This window comes from Triticum aestivum, chromosome 4D (genome assembly GCF_018294505.1).
Source record: "Triticum aestivum cultivar Chinese Spring chromosome 4D, IWGSC CS RefSeq v2.1, whole genome shotgun sequence".
NCBI classification, from domain to species: Eukaryota; Viridiplantae; Streptophyta; class Magnoliopsida; order Poales; family Poaceae; genus Triticum; species Triticum aestivum.
This window is the reverse complement of record NC_057805.1, coordinates 71,484,978-71,509,732: the sequence shown is the minus strand read 5'-3', so window position 1 is coordinate 71,509,732 and position 24,755 is coordinate 71,484,978. Positions and strand designations below refer to the sequence as shown.

General features: G+C 44.7%; 1 pseudogene; it reads right to left on the bottom strand.

Moving 5' to 3' along the window:
* LOC123096695 (uncharacterized) overlaps positions 1–24,755 on the bottom strand; it is a 147,428-nt pseudogene that overhangs the window by 93,081 nt on the left and 29,592 nt on the right.

Genomic DNA, 24,755 nt, shown 5'->3' with positions numbered 1-24,755 from the left:
GTAAAATTAACATGATTTAAATTGCTAGATATAGCTATGCTATACTTTTTTAGAGAATAAATGCAAAGTGATGCCACTTTGTACTGCTATCATAACTACTACCACTATAACCTCAAATAGTTGCGCTATTTTACATAGCTCACTTTGAGCTATAGCTAAAGCTATTACCTTATAAGTGCGCATGGACAAAAATTAGCATATAATCATCTGTACATGTAAATTTAATCCAAAAACAACGATGTATATAACTAAATAACATTAAAAACAGAAACTCTAACAAGGTAGCATCAAATCTATCTTGTGAGGTTGTTTTGCCTTGGAGGTCGACTAGTTGGTGACTGCTTCAAGGCGACTTCCATGACACTCATGATGTCATAACAAGGAAATAAAATAAACCGCCTATCCCTTATTTAAACGATGGATTCTCTTTTTTCCCTACATGCCCAACGTTATTTTGTTAGGCATTTGCTTTTTTAGTTTTTACTTGGGAAGCACTGTTGTAAATAGCTTCCACTATAGCTCATGATAGTTGACGTGGCTTTACCTCGGACCTCAACCCGATGCCACCAAAAACATGATTTAAAACCTTCCAGGTATTTTTTTCGTATTAAGAAAGAATGTTTGTAGATGTGGTGATAGTGAAATGAACCTACATCACTTTTTCAAATGCAATTTTTCTAGAGTAATATGGTTCACTTGGCCTCAAGGCTGATGAGTAAAATTCCAATTAGCATCCCACTGATGTAATTCAAATGGCCCAATCCTCTCATTGCTAAATTAAACCTAGATACTATTTTTACTTTACCACGGAATACATGGAAAGCTAGGAATGATCTTCTTTTTAACAAGAAAAAATGGAGTCCTCTGTGAAGGAAATATGCCCTAGAGGCAATAATAAAGTTATTATTTATTTCCTTATTTCATGATAAATGTTTATTATTCATGCTAGAATTGTATTAACTGGAAACATAATACTTGTGTGAATACATAGACAAACAGAGTGTCACTAGTATGCCTCTACTTGACTAGCTCGTTGATCAAAGATGGTTATGTTTCCTAGCCATAGACATGAGTTGTCATTTGATTAACGGGATCACATTATTAGGAGAATGATGTGATTGACTTGACCCATTCCGTTAGCTTAGCACTTGATCGTTTAGTATGTTGCTATTGCTTTCTTCATGACTTATACATGTTCCTATGACTATGAGATTATGCAACTCCCGTTTACCGGAGGAACACTTTGTGTGCTACCAAACGTCACAACGTAACTGGGTGATTATAAAGGTTCTCTACAGGTGTCTCCGAAGGTACTTGTTGGGTTGGCGTATTTTGAGATTAGGATTTGTCACTCCGATTGTCGGAGAGGTATCTCTAGGCCCTCTCGGTAATGCACATCACTTAAGCCTTGCAAGTATTGCAACTAAAGAGTTTGTTGCAAGATGATGTATTACGGAACGAGTAAAGAGACTTGCCGGTAACGAGATTGAACTAGGTATTGAGATACCGACGATCGAATCTCGAGCAAGTAACATACCGATGACAAAGGGAACAACGTATGTTGTTATGCGGTCTGACCGATAAAGATCTTCGTAGAATATGTGTGAGCCAATATGAGCATCCAGGTTCCGCTATTGGTTATTGACCGGAGACGTGTCTCGGTCATGTCTACATAGTTCTCGAACCCGTAGGGTCCGCACGCTTAACGTTACGATGACAGTTATATTATGAGTTTATATGTTTTGATGTACCGAAGGTTGTTCGGAGTCCCGGATGTGATCACGGACATGACGAGGAGTCTTGAAATGGTCGAGACATAAAGATTGATATATTGGACGACTATATTCGGACACCGGAAGTGTTCCGGGTGATTTCGGAGAAAACCGGAGTGCCGGAGGGTTACCGGAACCCCCCCGGGAGAAGTAATGGGCCTTATGGGCCTTAGTGGAGAGAGAGAGGGGCAGCCAGGAGGGGCCGCGCGCCCCCTCCCCCTCTGGTCCGAATTGGACTAGGAGAGGGGGCGGCGCCCCCCTTTCCTTTCCCCCTCCTAGTAGGAGTAGGAAAGAGGGGAGTCCTACTCCTACTAGGAGAAGGACTCCTCCTCCTGGCGCGCCAACAAGGGCCGGCCGGCCTTCCCCTTGCTCCTTTATATACGGGAGCAGGGGGCACCCCATAGACACAACAATTGATCTATTGATATCTTAGCCGTGTGCGGTGCCCCCCTCCACCATATTACACCTCGATAATATCGTAGCAGTGCTTAGGCGAAGCCCTGTGTCGGTAAAACATCATCATCGTCACCACGCCGTCGTGCTGACGAAACTCTCCCTCAACACTCGGCTGGATCGGAGTTCGAGGGACGTCATCGAGCTGAACGTGTGCTGAACTCGGAGGTGCCGTGCGTTCGGTACTTGATCGGTCGGATCGTGAAGACGTACGACTACATCAACCGCGTTGTGTTAACGCTTCCGCTTTCGGTCTACGAGGGTATGTGGACAACACTCTCCCCTCTCGTTGCTATGCATCACCATGATCTTGCGTGTGCGTAGGAATTTTTTTGAAATTACTACGTTCCCCAACAGTGGTATCAGAGCCTGGTTTTATGCGTTGATGTTATGCACGAGTAGAACACAAGTGAGTTGTGGGCGATATAAGTCATACTGCTTACCAGCATGTCATACTTTGGTTCGGCGGTATTGTGAGATGAAGCGGCCTGGACCGACATTACGCGTACGCTTACGCGAGACTGGTTTTACCGTTGCGAGCACTCCTTGCTTAAAGTTGACCGGCGGGTGTCTGTCTCTCTCACTTTAGTTGAACCGAGTGTGGCTACGCCCGGTCCTTGCGAAGGTTAAAACAGCACCAACTAGACAAACTATCGTTGTGGTTTTGATGCGTAGGTAAGAACGGTTCTTGCTAAGCCCGTAGCAGCCACGTAAAACTTGCAACAACAAAGTAGAGGACGTCTAACTTGTTTTGCAGGGCATGTTGTGATGTGATATGGTCAAGACATGATACTGAATTTTATTGTATGAGATGATCATGTTTTGTAACCGAGTTATCGGCAACTGGCAGGAGCCATATGGTTGTTGCTTTATTGTATGCAATGCAATCGCCATGTAATTGTTTTACTTTATCACTAAGCGGTAGCGATAGTCGTAGAAGCAATAGTTGGCGAGACGACAACGATGCTACGATGGAGATCAAGGTGTCACGCCGATGACGATGGTGATCATGACGGTGCTTCGGAGATGGAGATCACAAGCACAAGATGATGATGGCCATATCATATCACTTATATTGATTGCATGTGATGTTTATCTTTTATGCATCTTATCTTGCTTTGATTGACGGTAGCATTATAAGATGATCCTTCACTAAATTATCAAAGTATAAGTGTTCTCCCTGGGTATGCACCGTTGCGAAAGTTCTTCGTGCTGAGACACCATGTGATGATCGGGTGTGATAGGCTCTACATTCAAATACAACGGGTGCAAAACAGTTGCACACGCGGAATACTCAGGTTAAACTTGACGAAGCCTAGCATATAACAGATATGGCCTCGAAACACGGAGACCGAAAGGTCGAGTGTGAATCATATAGTAGATATGATCAACATAGTGATGTTCACCGTTGAAACTACTCCATCTCACGTGATGATCGGACATGGTTTAGTTGATATGGATCACGTGATCACTTAGAGGATTAGAGGGATGTCTATCTAAGTGGGAGTTCTTAAATAATATGATTAATTGAACTTAAATTTATCATGAACTTAGTACCTGATAGTATTTTGCTTGTCTATGTTAATTGTAGATAGATGGCCCGTGCTGTTGTTCCGCTGAATTTTAATGCGTTCCTTGAGAAAGCAAAGTTGAAAGATGATGGTAGCAATTACACGGACTGGGTCCATAACTTGAGGATTATCCTCATTGCTGCACAGAAGAATTACGTCCTGGAAGCACCGCTGGGTGCCAGGCCTGCTGCAGGAGCAACACCAGATGTTATGAACGTCTGGCAGAGCAAAGCTGATGACTACTCGATAGTTCAGTGTGCCATGCTTTACGGCTTAGAACCGGGTCTTCAACGACGTTTTGAACGTCATGGAGCATATGAGATGTTCCAGGAGTTGAAGTTAATATTTCAAGCAAATGCCCGGATTGAGAGATATGAAGTCTCCAATAAGTTCTACAGCTGCAAGATGGAAGAGAATAGTTCTGTCAGTGAGCATATACTCAAAATGTCTGGGTATAACAATCACTTGATTCAACTGGGAGTTAATCTTCCAGATGATAGCGTCATTGACAGAATTCTTCAATCACTGCCACCAAGCTACAAGAGCTTCGTGATGAACTATAATATGCAAGGGATGGATAAGACGATTCCCGAGCTCTTCGCAATGCTAAAGGCTGCGGAGGTAGAAATCAAAAGGAGCATCAAGTGTTGATGGTCAATAAGACCACTAGTTTCAAGAAAAAGGGTAAAGGGAAGAAGAAGGGGAACTTCAAGAAGAACAGCAAACAAGTTGCTGCTCAGGAGAAGAAACCCAAGTCTGGACCTAAGCCTGAGACTGAGTGCTTCTACTGCAAGCAGACTGGTCACTGGAAGCGGAACTGCCCCAAGTATTTGGCGGATAAGAAGGATGGCAAGGTGAACAAAGGTATATGTGATATACATGTTATTGATGTGTACCTTACTAATGCTCGCAGTAGCACCTGGGTATTTGATACTGGTTCTGTTGCTAATATTTGCAACTCGAAACAGGGGCTACGGATTAAGCGAAGATTGGCTAAGGACGAGGTGACGATGCGCGCGGGAAATGGTTCCAAAGTCGATGTGATCGCGGTCGGCACGCTACCTCTACATCTACCTTCGGGATTAGTTTTAGACCTAAATAATTGTTATTTGGTGCCAGCGTTAAGCATGAACATTATATCTGGATCTTGTTTGATGCGAGACGGTTATTCATTTAAATCAGAGAATAATGGTTGTTCTATTTATATGAGTAATATCTTTTATGGTCATGCACCCTTGAAGAGTGGTCTATTTTTGTTGAATCTCGATAGTAGTGATACACATATTCATAATATTGAAGCCAAAAGATGCAGAGTTGATAATGATAGTGCAACTTATTTGTGGCACTGCCGTTTAGGTCATATCGGTGTAAAGCGCATGAAGAAACTCCATACTGATGGACTTTTGGAACCACTTGATTATGAATCACTTGGTACTTGCGAACCGTGCCTCATGGGCAAGATGACTAAAACACCGTTCTCCGGAACTATGGAGAGAGCAACAGATTTGTTGGAAATCATACATACAGATGTATGTGGTCCGATGAATATTGAGGCTCGTGGCGGATATCGTTATTTTCTCACCTTTACAGATGATTTGAGCAGATATGGGTATATCTACTTAATGAAACATAAGTCTGAAACATTTGAAAGGTTCAAAGAATTTCAGAGTGAAGTTGAAAATCATCGTAACAAGAAAATAAAGTTTCTACGAGCAGATCGTGAGGAGAATATTTGAGTTACGAGTTTGGTCTACATTTGAAACAATGCGGAATAGTTTCGCAACTCACGCCACCCGGAACACCACAACGTAATGGTGTGTCTGAACGTCGTAATCGTACTTTACTAGATATGGTGCGATCTATGATGTCTCTTACTGATTTACCGCTATCGTTTTGGGGTTATGCTTTAGAGACGGCTGCATTCACGTTAAATAGGGCACCATCAAAATCCGTTGAGACGACACCTTATGAACTGTGGTTTGGCAAGAAACCAAAGTTGTCGTTTCTTAAAGTTTGGGGCTGCGATGCTTATGTGAAAAAAACTTCAACCTGATAAGCTCGAACCCAAATCGGAGAAATGTGTCTTCATAGGATACCCAAAGGAGACTGTTGGGTACACCTTCTATCACAGATCCGAAGCCAAAACTTTTGTTGCTAAATTCGGAAATTTTCTGGAGAAGGAGTTTCTCTCGAAAGAAGTGAGTGGGAGGAAAGTAGAACTTGATGAGGTAACTGTACTTGCTCCCTTATTGGAAAGTAGTTCATCACAGAAACCAGTTTCTGCGACACCTACGCCAATTTGTGAGGAAGTTAATGATGATGATCATGAAACTTCAGATCAAGTTATTACTGAACCTCGTAGATCAACCAGAGTAAGATCCGCACCAGAGTGGTACGGTAATCCTGTTCTGGAGGTTATGTTACTAGACCATGACGAACCTACGAACTATGAAGAAGCGATGGTGAGCCCAGATTCCGCAAAATGGCTTGAGGCCATGAAATCCGAGATGGGATCCATGTATGAAAACAAAGTATGGACTTTGGTTGACTTGCCCGATGATCGGCAAGCCATTGAAAATAAATGGATCTTCAAGAAGAAGACTGACGCTGACGGTAATGTTACTGTCTATAAAGCTCGACTTGTTGCGAAAGGTTTTCGACAAGTTCAAGGGATTGACTACGATGAGACCTTCTCACCCGTAGCGATGCTTAAGTCTGTCCGAATCATGTTAGCAATTGCCGCATTTTATGATTATGAAATTTGGCAAATGGATGTCAAAACTGCATTCCTGAATGGATTTCTGGAAGAAGAGTTGTATATGATGCAACCGGAAGGTTTTGTCGATCCAAAGGAAGCTAACAAAGTGTGCAAGCTCCAGCGATCCATTTATGGACTAGGGCAAGCCTCTCGGAGTTGGAATAAACGCTTTGATAGTGTAATCAAAGCATTTGGTCTTATACAGACTTTTGGAGAAGCCTGTATTTACAAGAAAGTGAGTGGGAGCTCTGTAGCATTTCTGATATTATATGTGGATGACATATTGCTGATTGGAAATGATATAGAATTTCTGGATAGCATAAAGGGATACTTGAATAAGAGTTTTTCAATGAAAGACCTCGGTGAAGCTGCGTATATATTGGGCGTCAAGATTTATAGAGATAGATCAAGATGCTTAATTGGACTTCCACAAAGCACATACCTTGACAAAGTTTTGAAAAAGTTCAAAATGGATCAAGCAAAGAAAGGGTTCTTGCCTGTGTTACAAGGTGTGAAATTGAGTAAGACTCAATGCCCGACCACTGCAGAAGATAGAGAGAAGATGAAAGATGTTCCCTATGCTTCAGCCATAGGCTCTATCATGTATGCAATGCTATGTACCAGACCTGATGTATGCCTTGCTATAAGTCTAGCAGGAAGGTACCAAAGTAATCCAGGAGTGGATCACTGGACAGCGGTCAAGAACATCCTGAAATACCTGAAAAGGACTAAGGATATGTTTCTCGTTTATGGAGGTGACAAAGAGCTCATCGTAAATGGTTACGTCGATGCAAGCTTTGACACTGATCCGGACGATTCTAAATCGCAAACCGGATACGTGTTTACATTGAACGGTGGAGCTGTCAGTTGGTGCAGTTCTAAACAAAGCGTCGTGGCGGGATCTACGTGTGAAGCGGAGTACATAGCTGCTTCGGAAGCAGCAAATGAAGGAGTCTGGATGAAGGAGTTCATATCCGATCTAGGTGTCATACCTAGTGCATCGGGTCCAATGAAAATCTTTTGTGACAATACTGGTGCAATTGCCTTAGCAAAGGAATCCAGATTTCACAAGAGAACCAAGCACATCAAAAGACGCTTCAATTCCATCCGGGATTTAGTCCAGGTGGGAGACATAGAAATTTGCAAGATACATACGGATCTGAATGTTGCAGACCCGTTGACTAAGCCTCTTCCACGAGCAAAACATGATCAGCACCAAGGCTCCATGGGTGTAAGAATCATTACTGTGTAATCTAGATTATTGACTCTAGTGCAAGTGGGAGACTGAAGGAAATATGCCCTAGAGGCAATAATAAAGTTATTATTTATTTCCTTATTTCATGATAAATGTTTATTATTCATGCTAGAATTGTATTAACCGGAAACATAATACTTGTGTGAATACATAGACAAACAGAGTGTCACTAGTATGCCTCTACTTGACTAGCTCGTTGATCAAAGATGGTTATGTTTCCTAGCCATAGACATGAGTTGTCATTTGATTAACGGGATCACATTATTAGGAGAATGATGTGATTGACTTGACCCATTCCGTTAGCTTAGCACTTGATCGTTTAGTATGTTGCTATTGCTTTCTTCATGACTTATACATGTTCCTATGACTATGAGATTATGCAACTCCCGTTTACCGGAGGAACACTTTGTGTGCTACCAAACGTCACAACGTAACTGGGTGATTATAAAGGTGCTCTACAGGTGTCTCCGAAGGTACTTGTTGGGTTGGCGTATTTCGAGATTAGGATTTGTCACTCCGATTGTCGGAGAGGTATCTCTGGGCCCTCTCAGTAATGCACATCACTTAAGCCTTGCAAGCATTGCAACTAAAGAGTTTGTTGCAAGATGATGTATTACGGAACAAGTAAAGAGACTTGCCGGTAACGAGATTGAACTAGGTATTGAGATACCGACGATCGAATCTCGAGCAAGTAACATACCGATGACAAAGGGAACAACGTATGTTGTTATGCGGTCTGACCGATAAAGATCTTCGTAGAATATGTGGGAGCCAATATGAGCATCCAGGTTCCGCTATTGGTTATTGACCGGAGACGTGTCTCGGTCATGTCTACATAGTTCTCGAACCCGTAGGGTCCGCACGCTTAACGTTACGATGACAGTTATATTATGAGTTTATATGTTTTGATGTACCGAAGGTTGTTCGGAGTCCCGGATGTGATCACGGACATGATGAGGAGTCTCTAAATGGTTGAGACATAAAGATTGATATATTGGACGACTATATTCGGACACCGGAAGTGTTCCGGGTGATTTCGGAGAAAACCGGAGTGCCGGAGGGTTACCGGAACCCCCCCCCCCCGGGAGAAGTAATGGGCCTTATGGGCCTTAGTGGAGAGAGAGAGGGGCAGCCAGGAGGGGCCGCGCGCCCCCTCCCCCTCTGGTCCGAATTGGACTAGGAGAGGGGGGCGGCGCCCCCCTTTCCTTCTCCCTCTCCCCCTTCCTTTCCCCCTCCTAGTAGGAGTAGGAAAGAGGGGAGTCCTACTCCTACTAGGAGGAGGACTCCTCCTCCTGGCGCGCCAACAAGGGCCGGCCGGCCTCCCCCTTGCTCCTTTATATACGGGGGCAGGGGAACCCCATAGACACAACAATTGATCTATTGATCTCTTAGCCGTGTGCGGTGCCCCCCTCCACCATATTACACCTCGATAATATCGTAGCAGTGCTTAGGCGAAGCCCTGTGTCGGTAGAACATCATCATCGTCACCACGCCGTCGTGCTGACAAAACTCTCCCTCAACACTCGCCTGGATCGGAGTTCGAGGGACGTCATCGAGCTGAACGTGTGCTGAACTCGGAGGTGCCGTGCGTTCGGTACTTGATCGGTCGGATCGTGAAGACGTACGACTACATCAACCGCATTGTGTTAACGCTTCCGCTTTCGGTCTACGAGGGTACGTGGACAACACTCTCCCCTCTCGTTGCTATGCATCACCATGATCTTGCGTGTGCGTAGGAATTTTTTTGAAATTACTACGTTCCCCAACACTCTGCAAGTCATCTATGCTACAAAAGTTATGCTTAATGCATGATCAATATAGGAGAAAGAGGAGATTAATACATGCTCGGTCAACAACTGAATTTCCGTACTACTCCATGCCCAAATCCAAATACAAAAAATCAATTTGTTGCTCTTTCAACTTCCACTTATGGTGCTTATAATCCGGAGATGGAAAAAGATGAAGCTGGAGTTGGAATCCTCCTCAAAGATGATTTAAACAATTTTTTTCATTAAAGATTCCGCAAGCAATGTTTTTCCGATTTTGCAGGCGGAAGCACTGGGAGTAGCACTCGCAGTGGATGCGGTTAAGGCTCTGGGGTGGAATTTTTTGTCTTTTTCTCTGATTACAGGAATCTAGTTGCAGCGGTGGAGGCCAGGAATTTATAAGAGAGTATAGGTCATTGGAAGACCATACCGTGCTTACTGAATTCCTTGACCACTCTTCCGGACTACGTTCATGCAAGATCAAGCTCATTCCCATGATTGCGAATGTCAGTTCTCACTTTCTAGGCAAAAAAATTATATGCAGAGATCCTCTTCTGTCCTTTCTATCTTATGCGACAATTCTAGTGATTGTAAGGCCATGAAAAGTGCTAAATCAATCTCCTCTCCATTTGAAAAGTTGATTGATGTACACTGTTTGGATTGCAACAAATAAAATCGAAAACACTCTTTGAGGGTTTATGTTTCCAAAAAGAGAGAGAGAGACACACACACACACACACACACACACACACAGAGAGAGAGATAATTGAAGAGAGAACAAGGAGAGAGAAGAAAGCACCGAGAAGAGAAGAGAAGAGAGAAACAAGCTAGATAGAAACAAGACAAGAAAAATAAGAGTGATATGCATATGTTCATGTATACTTTGATGTATTGTGTCTATATGTATATGTTCACGTGTATTTTGCATGATGATTACGTGTGTATGACATGTGGTAAATAGAGAGAAGAGAGGAGAGTGAAGAAGGAAAATAGTAGAGAGAAGAGAGAAAAACCTCCACGTTTTTTCAATTTCTAGTTCTTAATATGATTATATATTCTGATATTATGCGTATATATGTTCATGTATGTATGCATGATATATGTGGGCATGCCATGTGATACCGGCCATGGAGTGACGATGTGTTTTTTACGGAAATATTCATGAGTGCCAATGTTTTGGGAAAATGTTGATTCATCAAATTTTTGGCGCTCAATTTGTCCCATATTTAGTAAAGGTTTTGCTAATTTTTAAATAAATTTATAGATTGTTCCAATTATACTTTCTTACCATTTATCTCAAAATTGAAGATCGTAATGGTTGTGAACGCAACAAATGGACTCAGTGTGCCACATATGTGGCGACATCTGAGTAGGGAGGTGTGCAAGGGTGGTTGAATAGAGGTGTACGTGGATGAAGAACAACTGCTTCTCCCTTGTGCTTGGAGAGGACTTCAGGCAAAAGATGGTATGTTATAATAATGGATGATTTTCATAAACCTGTTCAGGCTTCTTAGATCGATATGTCCAACAAATGTCTGGTTTTCCCATTTAATTTTCCTCAGATTAGCCCTTTCTTTGTAAGGCTTGAGGTCCTGAAGATGCTACATGTCCCAATCCATAGGCAGATCATAGTCGAGGCCCACCTCAAACAATAGAGGACCTTAACTTCAAGGTTTTGATATAAAACAATGATGTGGATCAAACCTTTTTAGGTTGTCCTAGCTGGATATGAATGGTAGGCATACATGTTTGACATCGGGTTGAGGGCCGACATGTACATTCTTGGCCAACCCAATTTTGTATCATGCTACACTTGCCTAATAGTCCAGTGCTTCACCAATGTAAGTTTTATGACCATATATATACATATATTAATTGCTATAACTAATTTTTCTTACATATAATTTAGAGAACTTACTTCATCGGGTCCCATCAATCCGGTAGGATTGTAGCAGGAGGTATGTCACTGCAGGCACAACTCTTTCTTGGCAAGAGATGGACCAGGTCATAGGCCTTTTGGAGAATATTGTGACACTTGTTGAGGAGTGCAATGTTGGCCCGTACAATATATCATTTGTGCCATTCATGAACAACTTGAATAAGAGCAATGTTGAAAAGCCACTCCCGGTAAGGATTATATTCAATGTCAAACAATTCATGTATAATTTGTAAATTGAATAGAGTGCTTACTATATATACCTATATGTTACCAATTGTGTTCTTGCAACAAAAACTCCCAAGACGTGTGGTGCCTAAGAAAATGAAAGCTCAACGTAGTGGTGACATGAGAGTCATTATGTTTGACAAGACGGACATATCATCCACCTACTCGACGTCGCAAGAAGATGGACGCTTCGTTGTCAATGTGTGAAAAGATCTCTTTGACGTCTACGCAATAGAAGTTGGAGACAAGATCATCGGCGTGCTCCACCATTGTCATGCAACCCCGGTCCTCTTCCTACAAACCATAGCTAAGGTGGCTGACAACTGGTCTTTTGAGGTCTTTGAGTGCTTTGTTTGAACTGTTGTCGTAAATCGGGAACTCGGCTTATGTTTCTCTTAAAGCAAAATAATTATATTGTTGGGGAACGTAGCATGCAATTTCAAAAAAATTCCTACGCTCACGCAAGATCTATCTAGGAGATGCATATCAATGAGAGTGTGTCCACGTACCCTCATAGACCGAAAGCGGAAGCGTTAGCTTAACGCGGTTGATGTAGTCGAACATCTTCTCAATTCAATCGATCAAGCATCGAACATACGGCACCTCCGAGTTCTGCACACGTTACGTCCCTCGAACTCTTGATCCAGCAAAGTGTCGAGGGAGAGTTCCGTCAGCACGACGACATGATGACGGTGATGGTGAAGTGATCCGCGCAGGGCTTCGCCTAAGCACTACGTGAATATGACCGGAGGAGTAAACTGTGGAGGGGGGGCGCCGCACACGGCTTGGAACAATTGATGCGTGTTAGAGGCGCCCCACCCCATATATAAAGGAGGGAGAGGGGAGGAGGCCGGCCCTAGGCGCGCCCCAAGTGGGAGGAGTCCCACTTGGGCTCCTAGTAGGATTCGGCCCCTCCTCCTTTTATCGGAGGGAGAAAGGGGGGAGGAGAGAGAGGGGAGAAGGAAAGGGGGGCGCCGCCCCCTCCCCTTGTCCAATTCGGACTCCTCCCTTGGGGGGCGCCACCCCTATGTGGGCTGGTTTGCCTCCCACCTATGGCCCATATCTTCCCCCGGGGATTCCAGTAACCCCCCCGGTACTCCGATATGTACCCGATACATTCCGAAACACTTCCGGTGTCCGAATACTATCATACAATATATCAATCTTTACCTCTCAACCATTTCGAGACTCCTCGTAATGTCCATGATCTCATCCGGGACTCCGAACAACATTCGGCAACAAATCACATAACTCATAATACAAATCGTCATCGAACGTTAAGCGTGCAGACCCTATGGGTTCGAGAACTATGTAGACATGACCGAGACACATCTCCGGTCAATAACCAAAAGCGGAACCTGGATTCTCATATTGGTTCCTACATATTCTACGAAGATCTTTATCGGTCAAACCGTAATGACAACATACTTAATTCCCTTTGTCATCGGTATGTTACTTGCCCGAGATTCGATCGTCGGTATCTTCATACCTAGTTCAATCTCGTTACCGACAAGTCTCTTTACTCATTCCGTAATGCATCATCCCGCAACTAACTCATTAGTCACATTGCTTGCAAGGCTTATCATGATGTGCATTACCGAGAGGGCCCAGAGATACCTCTCTGATACTCGGAGTGATAAATCCTAATCTCGATCTATGCCAACCCAACAAACACCTTCGGAGATACCTGTAGAGCATCTTTATATTCGTTACGTTGTGACGTTTGATAGCACACAAGGTATTCCTCCGTTATTTGGGAGTTGCATAATCTCATAGTCAAAGGAATATGTATAAGTCATGAAGAAAGCAATAGCAATAAAACTTAACGATCATTATGCTAAGCTAACGGATGGGTCTTGTCCATCACATCATTCTCCTAATGATGTGATCCCGTTCATCAAAAGACAACACATGTCTATGGTTAGGAAACTTAACCATCTTTGATTAACGAGCTAGTCTAGAAGAGGCATACTAGGGACACTGTGTTTTGTCTATGTATTCACACATGTATCAAGTTTCCGTTTAATACAATTCTAGCATGAATAATAAACATTTATCATGATATAAGGACATATAAATAACAACTTTAATATTGCCTCTAGGGCATATTTCCTTCAGTCTCCCACTTGCACTAGAATCAATAATCTAGATTACATTGTAATGATTCTAACACCCACGGAGTCTTGGTGTTGATCATGTTTTGCTCGTGGAAGAGGCTTAGTCAACGGGTCTACCACATTCAGATCCGTATGTATTTTGCAAATCTCTCTGTCTCCCTCCTTGACTTGATCACGGATGGAGTTGAAGTGTCTCTTGATGTGTTCGGTTCTCTTGTGAAATCTGGATTCCTTTGCCAAGGCAATTGCCACTGGTATGTGTCGGTCCTAAACAAACGGTTTTTAACCCCTTTCCGCGATGGCATATGGAACCATCGCCAAGTGAGTGTGGGCGATAGGGGGGGTCCTTCCCTCACGACCTAGAAACCGTCGGGGATATGCCCTCCTGGCACACATGTTCGGCAAAATGAGGTCATGGGCGATTGGCGAGCGCTCAAATACGGAAATACGTACAGTAGAGCTAAAAAAATACAATTATACAGTGAAATTGTTTCTGGTCGCAAGTACATCCCACACAGTCAGTCCCCACTAAACGTTTCCGTTCGTATGCTCATCCCACACAGTCGCTCCAAGGAAAACGTTTCCGTTCACAGGTACATCACACACAATTTTTCCCGTTAAATCGTTTGCGTTATTGAATGTATCACACACGGTCCGTAGAAGAAACTGTGTGGCAAAGGCTGTCCATCACACACAGTTTTTATGTGGTAAACGTTTGCGCAAGGTGGCCTAACGCAAACAGTTTTCAAGAGAAAGTCATGTGTAATTGTTCATTGATCCAACACGGTTTATTCCTAGAAACTGTGTGCGTTGCCTGAGGTCATCGCCCACGGTATTTTTTCAACAACCGTTTTCAATAGCAAAACCCAATTAGCAGGCAAATTCGCCATTAGCAGGCTAATTATCTGATTATTCATAATCCATTTATTAATCTAATTGACATTTCATATTAAGCACATAATATATTTCATTTCCATAGTAAGGAAGTAGAATTTCATAATTTAAATACATCAGAGTACAACATGATATAGCTTCAGCACTCAGCTATCCCATTACACAACTGCACCAGCAGCAAGTTCCACATGCAACATGTAGAACCTTTCGAAATTAGCATCATAGATGGTATCTAGACAGATGCATCTCATCTGAAAAACTGCTGAAGCGGAAGGCGAATATTGAGCCTTCATTCATGTTGAAGGTCTTTGCAACTTTAGGCCAGTGCCTGTGGATGATTGACCGTCTGTCCTTCGTCCTCTTTAAGAACACTTCAATATTGAACCGTGGGTGTTGTATGAAAACCTTCCTCACCTCCTGACCATAGAGGTGGTTTGAGAGGTAATCATCAGTGGACTACTTTGGAAAGGCCTGAAAACAAGGATGTGCATAAATATCTTCTCTATATTGGAAATGGGGCAAAGGAATAAAAAAAGGCAAGGTATAATAGTTAGTACCATATTGTAGTGAACTGATGTCTTCTTCATTGTGCAGACAAAGATCTTGTTTTTTTGTCGCTAATTTCTTATCCTAACAATCTTTCTGAGTTTCTTGATTTGATTGATATTCATGGACAACTCATTTCCCCATATGCAAAAAGGGTCGAGCAGTGGGTCAAAACCTGTGACAGCAGGACCTACATGTGCAAGACCAAATTGTTAAAAACCAAAATACTAGAATGGTTCCTGCAATTGCACAATAATGTGCTATTAGACAACGGACCATGCACGTGCTAACCTCGATTGTAAACCTCAATGCTTCCCATTGTTTCCCTGCAACACATATAAGGTAGTTAGTCATCAGGTTAAGTAAGGGTTCGCATGCTATCAGTAAAATACGTTGATGAAAAATAAGCACATTGCAGATTCATCAGATTAATTCAAGCCACACAGAAAACCCATTTACCCAAACCAAGCATGATTAAGAACTAGGAAATATAGCACTTGTATATGTTTCTCATGTATTAAGTGCAGCCAAATTCGATTTATTCCTCACATGCACAACAATACAAAATTCTACCCACGACAATTGGACATCGCATTGCAGAATTGAACCAAGCAGTTAACTAAACACCACAACAAATGAACCAAACATTAACTGAGCACCACATTGCACAATATAACATACTCCTAATAGAAGATCAGACATTTAACCAAACAATTAACTACAGCCAATTGTAGAAATTGTATTTGTTTCTCGTGTATTTACTACAATCAAATTCAATTTATTCCTCACATGGTATACAATAACAGAATGCACCCACAATTTTGTACAGATAAATCGATTTATTTCTCACATGGAAGACAATACAAAATTGCAGGCTGAAGAATTGAACATCACATTTGCAGAATTGAACCAAAGAGTTAACTGAAGATGACAACTAATTAACAAAACAGTTAATAAGGGAGCACCACACTGCACGACATATAGAACATATACACTAGAGCAATAGATTGCATGGTAAAATTAGATAGCACAATTCACTAGAATTTGTGAAGGAAAGGCAGGAGCAGCACACGCAACGGGTAAACCGAGCATTCTTCACCGGCATAGCTAGCAAATGGCAAGGTGCTCCTTCAAGATCTGGGGGTCGGCAGGAATGGCAGCCATCGCAACCTCATCCGCGCGTGCGGCCGCGATTTGCTTCTCCGCTGCCAAATGCTCCTTGAGGTCCTGGCTATACTGCGTGCACCATGGCTTAGGCCGGCGCTTATTTGGTGGAGGGGTCGGTGATTTGGGTGGAAGGTGTCGCGCTCGCGCCGGCGGTCGGGGCATGTGGGATGTGGAAGGAGGAGGAGGATGGGGGTCGGGTGTGGATTACCTGCCTGGATAGAGGAGGTCGAGCAGCGTGAAGGAGGGTCGTCAACGAGGAGGCGGCGCTGCAAGCAAGGAGTGAAGGTTTCAACTTGGAAAGGAAGGCGGAAATAGGGGAAATGTGGCTTTTGGTAAGGGGGAGGGGGCGGGGAGGTAGATATTTCCGCGAAAGCCGAAAATTTGGAATCGCTTCGGCGAAAAAACTGGCGCGCAAAGTGTCATCAGACACGGTCCCTTATTCAGAACTGTGTACGATATGTGGACATCACAAACAATTCAGATAGCTTAACCCGTGTGTGATGAGTTTGAACGTCAAAATTTTTGGTTCGAATTTCCATGGTTACAGTGGTCATCCACGTCTTTGCATAATTTGGGTACACAAAGGAGACTACAGCACACCCACACTTCTTAATCGAGCAAGTTCAGCAATTAAACAGAGCTAGCTGACCTAACCATTACTCTAACAAATTAAAGACCGGCGCTCTTAATTAAACAAAACAAAGAGTACTACTACGACTGGTGCTCATCGATCTCCGCCTCCGCCTCCATGTCCAGCTCGCGCCCGATGGTCTCCTGGGGAAGGGGCTTCATGGCATCCATCGCACCATACTCGGCAAACATCTTGCCATCTGTGTCCGCCATCTCTTTGGAAAAGGCCGCCACGAGATGGCGTGGGCGGACGCGGTCTGGGCTTGGACGGGCTCCGTCGTCGCAAGGTATGCGGCGGAGGAACGGACGGCTGCTCGAACACTCTCGACGATTGCTAGCTCTTCGGTCGTGGGTTGCCGACCGTTGTCGGAGAAGCTTCGTTCGATTTGTGCGGTGACCGCCAGGAGCTGGGCGTGGGTGGCCTTGACATGGTCGTGGGCGGCCTCCATTAGGGCTAAGGCCGCCGCTGCGGAACGGACAGCTGATGTGCCGCTCTCGCCAGTTGCTATCCCCGAGGCAAATGTTGTTGCCGCCACCTGAGAAGCAAGAGCGGCCGTTTGGGCTGCCTTTGCCGCCCGGTCACAGATTGCGGCCGCGCTCATGCACCTTGTTAGCACGTGCATGGCGGCTGCGGCCGCGCTCTCGCAGGAGTGGGCCACCAAAGTTGCCCTCACGAAGTGGGTCCACGTGCCCATCTTTCACCGGCGACAATTGAACAGTGAAATGATATTTGGGGAGCGAGCTAGTGTGCTTGAGATGCCGGCTGTGGACTGTAGCCGACGCACCTTCTCGCGTAAGCCATAGGCGTACTATACACCGACGGTGCTCCAGGATATTTTGTGCTGCATCTCACACGGTTGCTGATAATAAAATGTGTGCAATCTACTTGATTTTTCATCTTGATTTCAATTACATAATGGGGTCACAGCGGCAATGGACGGTGTTTGAATTTCTAGACCTTTTATCTGGAGTGAACATGCAACTATAAGTGTGTCATAAAAGAATTGGCATTATTCAGGGTTCGTTTGAACATTTTATACATTAAATTAGTTTTCTAGCCATTTCAGGTGAACAATTCAAATTTAAACTACATGCACATGCTCCAGTGCATATAAATTGGTTTAAAAATCAAATATGTGTCCTTGGGTGCATGCTTAGGTCCCATGCAAGAAATGAGAATGAATTTCAAACACCAGGGCACAGTTGATTGCCGGCAAAACATTGAGATGCCTGGTTTTTAAATTCTAGTAAATCAAAAACTCGTCTGAAATTCATGAAACTTGGCATGCTATCATGGAGCGGCATCAACATGTAGTGGTAAAAATTTGTCCCATTTGGGGCAGGTTTGGGTATATGGCTTCTCACAACAAGCATGATGGTTTTCGTTAGGGAACGTCCCACCTTTGGGGACGAAACAATATCCATTGCCTCTTATTGCTTTCAATTTTTTTTCTTGTGTCAACATAGAACAACAGGAGTGTTGTGTGAATTTTTGTGATTTTTCGGGGTTCGTTTGGACATTTTTATGCATTAACTGAGTTTTCAATGCATTTATGTGCATAATTCAAATTTGAGCAACATGCACATGCTCCAGCACATATAAATTGGTTGAAATGTCAAATCTGTGTCCTTGGGTGCATGCTTAGGTCCCATGCAAGAAATGGGAATGAATTTCAAACACCAGGGCACCGTTGATTGCCGGCAAAACATTGAGATGCCTGGTTTTTAAATTCTAGTAAATCCAAAACTCGTCTGAAATTCATGAGACTTGGCATGCTATCATGGAGCGGCATCAACATGCCGTGGTACAAATTTTGTCCCATTTGGGGCAGGTTTGGGTATATGCTTCTCACACACCGGAGCTTCTCACAACAAGCATGATGGTTTTCGGTAGGGAACATCCCACCTTTGGGGACGAAACAATATCCATTGCCTCTTATGCTTTCAAAAAATTTTCTCGTGTCAACATAGAACAACAGGAGTGTTGTGTGAATTTTTGTGATTTTTTGGGGTTCGTTTGGACATTTTTATGCATTAACTGAGTTTTCAATGCATTTATGTGCATAATTAAAATTTGAACTACATGCACATGCTCCAGTGCATATAAATTGGTTGAAAAATCAAATCTGTGTCCTTGGGTGCATGCTTAGGTCCCATGCAAGAAATGGGAATGAATTTCAAACACCAGGGCACCGTCGATTGCCGGCAAAACATTGAGATGCCTGGTTTTTAATTTCTAATAAATCCAAAACTCGTCTGAAATTCATGAAACTTGCCATGCTATCATGGAGCGGCATCAACATGCCGTGGTACAAATTTTGTCCCATTTGGGGCAGGTTTGGGTATATGATTCTCACAAACCGGAGCTTCTCACAACAAACATGATGGTTTTCGGTAGGGAACGTCCCACCTTTGGGGACGAAACGATATCCATTGCCTCTTATTGCTTTCAGATTTTTTTCTCGTGTCAACATAGAACAACAGGAGTGTTGTGTGAATTTTTGTGATTTTTTGGGGTTCGTTTGGACATTTTTATGCATTAACTGAGTTTTCAATGCATTTATGTCCATAATTCAAATTTGAACTACATGCACATGCTCCAGTGCATATAAATTGGTTGAAAAATCAAATCTGTGTCCTTGGGTGCATGCTTAGGTCCAATGCAAGAAATGGGAATGAGTTTCAAACACCAGGGCGCCGTTGATTGCCGACAAAACATTGAGATGCCTGGTTTTAAAATTCTAGTAAATCCAAAACTCGTCTGAAATTCATGAGACTTGGCATGCTATCATGGAGCGGCATCAACATGCCGTGGTACAAATTTTGTCCCATTTGGGGCAGGTTTGGGTCTATGCTTCTCACAAACCGGAGCTTCTCACAACAAGCATGATGGTTTTCGGTAGGGAACATCCCACCTTTGGGGACGAAACGATATTCATTGCCTCTTATGCATTCAAATTTTTTCTCGTGTCAACATAGAACAACAGGAGTGTTGTGTGAATTTTTGTGATTTTTTGGGGTTCATTTGGACATTTTTATGCATTAACTGAGTTTTCAATGCATTTATGTGCATAATTAAAATTTGAACTACATGCACATGCTCTAGTGCATATAAATTGGTTGAAAAATCAAATCTGTGTCCTTGGGTGCATGCTTAGGTCCCATGCAAGAAATGGGAATGAATTTCAAACACCAGGGCACCGTCGATTGCCGGCAAAACATTGAGATGCCTGGTTTTTAATTTCTAATAAATCCAAAACTCGTCTGAAATTCATGAAACTTGGCATGCTATCATGGAGCGGCATCAACATGCCATGGTACAAATTTTCTCCCATTTGGGGCAGGTTTGGGTATATGATTCTCACAAACCGGAGCTTCTCACAACAAACATGATGGTTTTCGGTAGGGAACGCCCCACCTTTGGGGACGAAACGATATCCATTGCCTCTTATTGCTTTCAAATTTTTTCTCATGTCAACATAGAACAACAGGAGTGTTGTGTGAATTTTTGTGATTTTTCGGGGTTCGTTTGGACATTTTTATGCATTAACTGAGTTTTCAATGCATTTATGTCCATAATTCAAATTTGAACTACATGCACATGCTCGAGTGCATATAAATTGGTTGAAAAATCAAATCTGTGTCCTTGGGTGCATGCTTAGGTCCAATGCAAGAAATGGGAATGAATTTCAAACACCAGGGCGCCGTCGATTGCCGGCAAAACATTGAGATGCCTGGTTATTAAATTCTAATAAATCCAAAACTCGTCTGAAATTCATGAAACTTGGCATGCTATCATGGAGCGGCATCAACTTGTCGTGGTACAAATTTTGTCCCATTTGGCGCAGGTTTGGGTACATGTTTCTCACAAACCGGAGCTTCTCACAACAAGCATGATGGTTTTCGGTAGGGAACGTCCCACCTTTGGGGACGAAATGATATCCATTGCCTCTTATTGCTTTCAATTTTTTTTTCTCGTGTCAACATAGAACAACAGGAGTATTGTGTGAATTTTTGTGATTTTTTGGGGTTCGTTTGGACATTTTTATGCATTAACTGAGTTTTCAATGCATTTATGTGCATAATTCAAATTTGAACTACATGCACATGCTCCAGTGCATATAAATTGGTTGAAAAATCAAATATGTGTCCTTGGGTGCATGCTTAGGTCCCATGCAAGAAATGGGAGTGAATTTCAAACACCAGGGCACCATTGATTGCCGGTAAAACATTGAGATGCCTGGTTTTTAAATTCTAGTAAATCCAAAATTATGTTAACCATTCACGTGACGACACGTGTCTTGGTTTTAATGGTTGTAGGAGGTGCCGTGCGGACAGCTGCTTGACCTGGACTGAACGGGAGGCGTGCGAGCGCCGTCCAGTGCGCAGGCTGACCGAGAGGCGTGCAAGCTGTCCACGAGTGTCAGGCTCACCGGGAAGCGTGCGAGCTGTACGCTGCGCAGGCTCACTGGGAAGCGAGCCCTTTGACTTCCATGGCCGCCCGCCTTGCTCGCATCCTCTCCATTAATGGCGCCCAAGCCGCAGTTTAATTCGCTTTTTAAATATAAAACACTCATCGCAAATGTTTTAGTTAGAACACCCGTATGCAAACCGACAACTTCCCCAGGAAGCCAAGAGAAAATGTGCCGAGCAGGATTTCTGCAGCTCTTGATTGCAAACGTGTTAGATAGAACACCCGTATGCAAAGTGAGAGCAGCGCAGGATTTGTGCATCCTTTCAACGCAAACGGTTGTTTTGGATAACCCGTGTGCAACCACGTACAAACAATTTGGTAAGATTTGTCAATCCTTGTAACACTGCAATTTGTCAAAATATGAAGCTAAAAATCACTAGCAGTATCTAATTTTTGCAACTAAAATTCAGTAATTAAGCATAGATTTCATTCATAGATTAAGCAGTCATTCTTAATTTATACAAACAGTTCAATTCGACAGCTGAACCGACCAAACTTTTCCCCAATTGTTGCCAACCACGTACTGAAATAGCTAGTTCAACTATATATACTAGCTAACTTTAAGTACGTTGTACAGTTCCACCACATCTATAGTCAGATGAACTGAACAAAATAGCCCCTAAATACTACTACTACTACTGCGGAGGGGCTTTGTACTACTTCCAGCTGCCTCTCCTCTGCCGAGCATGCTCAGTAAGAGGCGGAGGAGGAGGAGCCTACCTACGAGCTGGGCAACCGCAATGCGGTGCCTGCCGCTAATGCAGCTTCAGCGACGCTCACCTCGAACGCCCTCTGCCGCTCGAGACGACCCCTCTCGAAGCGGTGGTTCCCCTTGTAGATCTCCTGATTCCTCGCTTCTGAGGCGGCGTGTGCCGCGGCCACGGCGGTGGTAAGGCTCTTTGCGTGCTCGACGAGGCGTCCTCCTCCTCCCACAGGAACTCAGTGTAGCGCGCAAGGTCGCTGACGCACGTGCGGGCATCCACCTCCGCCTCCCACCTTCGGGCGGCAGTGGCGGAGCGGGTGATGACCCCGGCGGTCGATGGTGGGCTGGCGGCCACGGCGGCCGACGATGGGGTGGCGGCCACGACCACCACCGCCCGCCTTCGGGCCGCGGTGGCGGGGCGGGTGATGGCCACAGTGGCCGGCAGTGGGGTGGCGGCCACGACGGCCACCTCCCACCTTCGGGCCGTGGTGGCGGAGCGGGCGAGGGCCCTAGCTTTCGACGGTGGTGTGGCGGCAACGGCGGCCGGCAATAGCTGCCGACGGGCACCAGCATCGGAGCGTGTGGTGGGTGTTCCACGCACACCCAATAGGGACGCCACGCGCACTACACTACGCCAGGGACTGCGCCACCGCCGCGGTGTAGCCTCCCAGCTAGAGCTGTCCTCTGATGGCGGCGGAATGGTTGAGCGACGACGACGGACCGGTGCCATTGGCAATTGTGGGAGAAGCAGACGAGATAAGCTACAGGGATGGAGGGCAAAATGCGACGCAGGACTCGCCAGCCGTGAGGGTTTTTATAGCAGGCTGGTAAGCATTGCGATTTTGGGGGATTTCATCGAGTCGGGCGGGAAGCTTGCACGGGAACCTGCGAGGTTGCGCGGGAACGGGCTCACCGACGATTCATTGGTGCCACCGTTTGGCAAAAAGAACGCCCCCGCGCGCTACGCAAGCTTGTGCTGTAAGCCGTCTGCGGCAACGGGGTGACAAGACGTGCGAGAGGAGGACGAAAGGCCACGTACACATACGGTTAATAAAAAAACGTTTGCGATTTAATTACCTACTATACCACTGTCCTGGTTTATAAGTATGATTTAACTAATAAAATACGAATGATGTCGCCAAAGATTATATAGTTGGATTTGTATTTGAACATAGTCTCCAATTATATACTTTTTAAAACATGCATTAACATTTTGTTGGTTAAATTTGAGGGCAAAGTATGGCACGGAATATAAAGGAGACTATAGACTAGACGGAGGTGGTACCACACGGCCGCTCTCTACGCAGCGACGCAACTGTCGGCCGGCTTGTAGGCGACCATTTCCTGCGTGTTCAACTGCTCTATGCGCGTGGTTGCTTTCGGTTCAGGCGGCCGCGGCGCGCTCTGCTCGCGTCCCGCCACGCGCGCTCTGCTCTCGCGTCCCTCCGGGTGCTCTGCTCTCGTCCCTCCACGCGTGCTGCCAGTGTTTGGGGCCGGCGCACGATCACGCACGTTCGTGTGCAAGCGGTTGCGCCGGGTGCGACACGACGATGCAGTTACCCGCTGCAAAAACTGCCATGCGGACGCGCCGAGAATCCACACCGCCCGGCCCCCTTTTATTCCTGCGGCCATTTACCTTCATCTCTCGTCTCACACGACACAATAAGTGCACCCACGAGGACCATACAGAGAGGACATCCAGCGGTTCCAATGGCGCTCCCAGTGGCCGACGACGACAACGGCAGGCAGTTCACCACGCATCACGTAGTGGACACCCACGTGAGGGGAAGGCCCTCTCGGTGGTGTACACGAACGATCCGGTCTCGGTGGAGAGTTCCATCCAAACTATGGAGCAGTTCCTTGCCGAGGACAAGTACCGAGTGGTCGGGTTCGACCTCGAGTACACCATCGGTCGTGCCGGGCACGATCAAAAGGTTGCCATCGCCCAGTTGTGCGTGCGACATGACGTCCTCGTCTAGCACTTCCAACTTGCCACAAGGCCTTGCGAGCGTTTCTCCAGGTTTATCAACAGCTCCGACTACAGTTTCGCTACGATGGACACCACTAACGATCCAAAAACGCTCAAGGTTTCGGACATGAAATGCCCGAATCTTGTCAACATCCAGCACCACTACAAGGTCTGGGGTAGCGACAAAAACAAACTGAACTCCCTGGTTGACCTCGCCTCGGCCATCATCGACCCCTACTACGCGAAGATGAAGGAAGAGAGCAATAAGGACAAGAACGCCTGGCACAGTGTGTGGCATAAGAGACTGGATGAACAACATGTCAAGTACGCGGCCATGGACGCGTACACAAGCTATGAGATGTACAGGCGGATTGTTGACATGAGGAACTGTCTTCTTCCTGACAAAGACGAGGGATCGAGCCACATAGCAGTGGTAGGAGCGTCACAAGAAGTAGATGACTAGACGATCGTTTCTCCTACTTTAGAATGCATGCAATTGTTTATTGAGGTGTCTGT